Source organism: Empidonax traillii, unplaced genomic scaffold (assembly GCF_003031625.1).
Source record: "Empidonax traillii isolate 1590-97213 ecotype Southwest subspecies unplaced genomic scaffold, ASM303162v1 scaffold139:size1643147, whole genome shotgun sequence".
NCBI lineage: Eukaryota > Metazoa > Chordata > Aves > Passeriformes > Tyrannidae > Empidonax > Empidonax traillii.
The window spans coordinates 192,809-198,962 of record NW_020955332.1 but is presented as its reverse complement, the minus strand read 5'-3'; positions in this window follow the sequence as shown (position 1 = coordinate 198,962).

Genomic DNA, 6,154 nt, shown 5'->3' with positions numbered 1-6,154 from the left:
CCCCCCGCGGTCACGTGACGGGCCCTGCCGGGCGGAAGCGGCTTCATCCGCAGCGCTGCTGGCTGGCTAGCTAGCTGCCCACGGCGGCCATCTTTGGTGAGGGCGGGCGCTCCTCCCCACCCCGCCCCTCCCCGGTCCCGCTGCCTGAAGGGGCCGCAGGGACGCGCCGACCAGCGGCAGAGCGGCGCTGTCGCTCTGCGGTCTATCCCCGCTCCTGTGGGAGAAATTTTTCATCTCTAGGGCCGATGTGATCAGGCGGATCACGCCCTCCCTTCCCCGGGCCGCAGCCGTGGCTGTGCTTAGCGAAGGCGCGGGGCTACTGGGGGCGGCTGCGCTGCGGCACCGCGGGCGGGGCGGGGCGGGGAGGGGAGGGTTCGGGGTGTGGGCATTGGGACTGTGTAATCATCGGAATGCTCATGTAACAATAATTTAAATATCTGCGGCACAGTGGCTTTTTATTCTGTATGTGTGTGCAGTGCCCGATTCCTGGAGTAAGGCTTTAGAATCATAGAATCATATGATATTTTAAGGGATTGGAACGGACCTTAAAAGATCTTTTGAGTCCCAATCCCCCCTGCCATGGGCAGGGACACCTCCCGATAGACCAGGTTGCTCAAGGATTTATCCAGTCTGGCTTTGAACACCTCCAGAGTTGGGGCATCCACAACTTCCTTGGGCAGTTTGTTCTAGTGTCTTACCACTCTCACATTAAAATAATTTCATCCTATTATCTAACCTAAATTCCCCCTGTTTCACGTTGTACCCATTACTCCTTGTCCTATCACTACAATTCCAGATGAAGAATCCCTCTTAGCCCCCCTTCAGATACTGGAAAGTTGCTATGAGGTCTCCATGCAAACTTCTCTGGGCTGAATGGCCTGAACTTTCTCAGCCTGTCTTTATAGGAGAGGTGCATGTAAAAATGCACCAATATAAATTAAATTAAATATAAATAAGCATCATGGGATATGCAGTAGAGCTTTTCCTCTCAGAATCAGTGGGTTTCAACCTCAGCCAAAGCTAACAACAGAGTAGAGGTCTTAAAGTTTTACAGACTCTTAAATGGGAACCATCTCCACTTATCTGTGCCCTTGCAAGGGCTGAGTCATTTGGATGATCCTGACGGTCATCTGCTGAAAGCTTTGACTTTGTTGAGATGCCTGTGCCATCCTACTGATGTGTAAGTAACTGCCTAGAAAATTCTGTGTTCTGGAAAAGGGAAGAATGCAAAAGATTCCTGGCAGCTTATTCAGCTATAGCATTTCACACAAGGTAGTTATACTGAGTTTGCAAGTATCAATAGAATGACTGTGGCCGTGTGCCAGTCATACAGCATCGCATCTGCGTGAACATGTGAAGCAAACCAGGGCTTCTCCTCTGGTTCTGAAATTAAACCTGAGTTTCTTCTGTAAGTCATATTTACCTGGAAGCCATTCTTACAGCCAAATTTACAGAAAGAAAATCCATTGCTTTATTCTGAGAAAGCACACATCAAATATATTTCGCAAACATTTTTGCCCTGGTTACTTTAAATGCTGGATACAGCTGTGCTCTGTGCTGGAGAGGTAGTGGACAACACTTCTCAGTGCCCCACTTCCCTTGTCGTCTGACTCCACAGCATGAGAGAGGAAAAGAGCAGAGGTTTGCATTTCCTTTCCTAAAACCCACCCTGACATTTCCCATCAAGCTAAAAAGACACTGCAGCTTCGAGACCGCTACAGCATGTCTCGTATAGAGCAGCAGAGGGCTCTCTTTCCTCTGTTGGGAAAAGAAACCTTGGATGATGCCTGGGTCTTCCGAGAAAATCCAGCTTTGCTCCTTGTGCCACGACTCTTTTGGGCAACTTTGAAAACGGTGCAGATACGATACGGCTATGATGATGCAGGAACACATTTTAAGTTGATTAACACTACCTATATTCAAAGGCTTAGATGTGAAGAGGTGGTCAGGGAAAATATATCAGTGATATTAATCTAAGTTGCAGTATTTCCTCAAGGAGAAAATAATGTCTCTTCTGTCAGGCTATTAAGTTTTATAGGATATAATAATGAAATTGGCTTTGAGTTCCCACATTTTTTCAGTCTTTTAAAAATGACTTTTCGAAGATACCCTTATTTATTGATACCTTTTTAAAGAACCTGACTTTTGAAATTTTGTTTTTCAAGATAAACAGAAGAAAGGAGCAGAGAAATATAGATCATATTCACAATATAAGAACCATCTGTTTATTCTTAAATAACTGAAAGTAACATAAACAGAGTTCAATGAGTGAAGATTGACATATCTACTTTTAAATTTGTCTAAGTCTCCTTATACACAGCACAGTACACAGCACTTTTATGTTGTAGATGCTTAACAAAGATATTTACATTTTAGAATGATAAGTTACAAAATGGAAGAATATAAAGTTAAGGTATCAGATTGCTTGGACAAGAAAAAATGTGCACATGTATCCAAGGAAAAATGTCTTGGGTTTCCCACAAGAGAGCAAGTTACAGTCAGTCAAAAAGGAAAAGAACTAGGATGCCTTGAGCTGTGCAGTTCTCCTACTGTAAAGCTGAATACAAAGTCATTACTAAATCATGCATAAGATGATGCTGACCAAATCAGAAAAGGCTTATGTGGCTCTGGCAGTACAATGTGTTTTCATCTGTCTGGAAATATTCTGTCTGCTGAAAATGCTTCAGGGCTCCCTGTCACCATGGATATTCTTGCCTGGGGGTTTAGGTTGGGAGGGGAGATATTCATCCTGCCTGCTTTTCTTACTGTTTGCTAGCAGAGGCACTCCATGCTGTCCAGTTTTTGACATGGGTCATGACAGCAGAAAGCCTGGGACTTTCCTCAGTTAGCAACATTGCTTTCATATGGAAGAAAGGGAGAGTGTATTGTGTCCTCTACAAAATTCTGCTCTGGGTCATATGGGAATGCTCGACTAGGTTCAGAGAAGTGGCTTAGGCTTTGTATTGCTTAAATTTTAGCATTGTGGTAGCCAGTGAAAGTATAGATGGGAAGTACAGATAATCTTAATGTCTAGACTTCCTTCTTTATAGGTGTTTTTCATAAAAGAAATGGGAGTGGCAGCGATGCTGGACATTTCCTATTAAAGAACTGGCCTCTGTTCAGGACACTCATCTACACATGGAAACATAGACTCATATTCCTCCTCTCTCAGTGGCATTTAGAAACTGAAGTGAATGCTGAACAGACAAGGCACTGGGTCTGTGTGTAATCATCTTTCTTTTTAACTACAGTTGTTTTCTTATGTATAGAAGCCATAAATATCCTTAGGGAAAAGAGGTGGATTCCCCTCAAGCCTTGTGAATGAGTTCTGTATTTTCTGGGTGGCTTTACATGTTTCCCTGTGTATATATGGACTACAAAAGGATGTTGGAGGGCTCACTAAGAAGTGCAATTCTTTTGTCATTAGCAATTTGCCAATAGCAAATGCTGAGGGAAGGACTTGTACAGAGTAAACATATGATACATGATATCATATGATACATCCTCTGAATGGTCTAAATACACTGATTGGTGACTCATGCCCTTCCTGAGCCGGATGTGGTACCTCTGTACTCAGTAGTCATTTAGACATTTGTCAGACAAGAATTTATGCTGTTTTTTCTGTTTTTGAATCCATGTCAAATTCAGTATTCATGTTCCATGTGGCAAGAAGTTCTATGGCTGAATTACATACTAAGGATAAGGTTTTACCTCTATGGTCTTTCTGAGAAGGAATGCTTTTTTCCCGAATCCCCAGGTATCTTACAGGTTTTCTCAATAGTTTTGTTTTGTTTCTGGTGGGACCATCATTGGTAGCTGGATTTGCCAAAGCCTGGAACTGCCAAAGAGCGTGCCACAGTTGTCACTAAAGTGTTTTCTAACTTTCTTTGAATGCAAACTCTGTAGTGAAAGTTAATCATAAATCTTTTTTTAAAAAAACTTTAAAAGATATTTCCAGTGTCAAATAAGCTTTACTTAGTCTTCGAGGTGCAATTATGCATAATAGGTGAGAGATCCTGAGAATTATGTTCTGTCAATAGCTAAGTAAATAATTTTTGCAGAGACCTCAGAAATCTGGACAAGATGATGTGTTTTTTATGCTCAAGGAACACAATATGCCAGTTAAGGTAAGAACATTAATGAATTAGGTACTTAATAACTGTCATTCTCCTCTATTCACTAGGCATTCTCCTAGTGAATCTAGGTGACTTGAAAATGTGTTTGGCAGTGTGATATCCTTTAGACGGATTGCGGAAGAAGAGGAGGACTTCACTAGTTTTTACCAGCAGGTATCTGAAAATTCTCAGATGTTGGGTATTTAGGTGTGTCTAGCAAAAAGAAAAGCTTCTTGCACTAATAAAGTCACCTCTCCTGTGACACTGATTTGAAAAATGTTAAATTTTCAAAGAGCAAATATGATATCCTTTTACTAAAGCAATTGTTTACAATATGCTCAAAATAATGCTGCTAATTTGTCACTCCATGCTCAAAAATTAAGCCTAAATTCATGGTAATTATTTCAAAACAGAATCAACCTTCTTTTTATTTTGCAAATACTGGCAGCTATCCCTAATTGTTACATCTAGAGAACATACATAAAAACTTTACATAAAAATGCAATAGGAGTATTAAAAAACAAATGAGAAATAAAGAGGGAAAGGAGGAGAAAGGAATGAAGGGAATAAGAGAGGGAGAGAGGGAGGGAGGGAGGAAGAAAAGGAGGTGGGTCTGATTCATTTAACTTTTTAAAAGCTGAATCTAGTTCCGCAGCAGCACTTATACTGTCTCAGGTGAGCTGAGGACTCTTTACCCCCATCCTGCTTTGGAGCGGTGGAGCCTTTGCAAAACCCTTGTCTTTTCCTTTCTGCAAACTGGCTGCATTTCCTTGCCTGCTGCAGGACATCTCTGCAGCTTTTTTAAATGTTATCTTACAGATGTTAATCCCACAAAGGTTTTGGTGTGTGACACAACAGCTCTCGCTCTCTCCACCTTGGGATTTCGAAATTAATATACATTTTTAAATTTAACCTTTAAAATTCTCAGCTAATTAGGCCAATACACCTCTTTTGAACTCTCAGCTTCTTCATGAGGTTTGGTTTTTGTCTTACCCTCCACTTCTAAAAGCTGCAGAGAAACTGTTCTGTCTGACTAGCATGGAAAAGTCTTTAGCAGTCTTTCATAATTTTTATATGTTCTTTAAATACCCTTACAAGTACTTTTCACTCTATTTGCTGGGGAGCATCAAGCCTCAAAGGCTAGAATTTTTTAAGGTAGATGTAAAATATATCCGAACTTTCTTTGTGACATGTCAGGGAGTAAACCCTGACTTGACTCAGTTTGTTTCAACACATCCATGTTTCTCAGGATCACTTTTGGAACAGCGTGACAAGGTACACATTGAATATCAGTTGCATTGAATCTTGATGTGGTGCCCATCACATAATCCTTCGTACTTGCTCACTCAGAGCTCTTTCTCATGTGCCACACATTATCTCACTGCCAAATCTCGCTAGAAGAGCAATTCTGCTACCTTACCACCAAATCTCAATCTGCATTTTGTATTATGCAGAGTGAAGGGCTGTTTGTCCTTTTGTCAAAATTTCTGTTTCCTGAAGAAGGGGAAAGAAGGCAACAGTAATTACTGCAGTCATTCAAACAGCAACCTGGTTGTGGTTTACAATATGTTGATTAGGACAAAAATGTATGAGGCATTGTAGCTAAGCATACAAAAAGTGCAGTAGGAAAATTTTAACAGCTGTTTTAGACATAATAAGAAATGTAATTGCAAACTCATGAGGTCTGCATCATCCAACCATCAGGTTTTGTAGTGTCAGTCCTGGGAGGTTTTCAAGAACTTTCTGAATAAAGCCCTGAGAAACCTTTTCTGACCTCATTGCTCACCCTGCTTTGAACGGCAGGCTGTATTAGACAACCTCCTGAGTTCTCTGCCCTGAATTTTCTGGTGGGTTTGTGATCTTGCAACCCCTCTCAGGAGTAAAAAACATCATGTGCACTATGTGTTTTAAATATAGTTCATTATTTTTTAATATCCAAAGTAAATTACAGAAAAGAAAACAGAAAGGAAGAGAAGAGAAGAGAAGAGAAGAGAAGGGAAGGGAAGGGAAGGGAAGGGAAGGGAAGGGAAGGGAAGGGA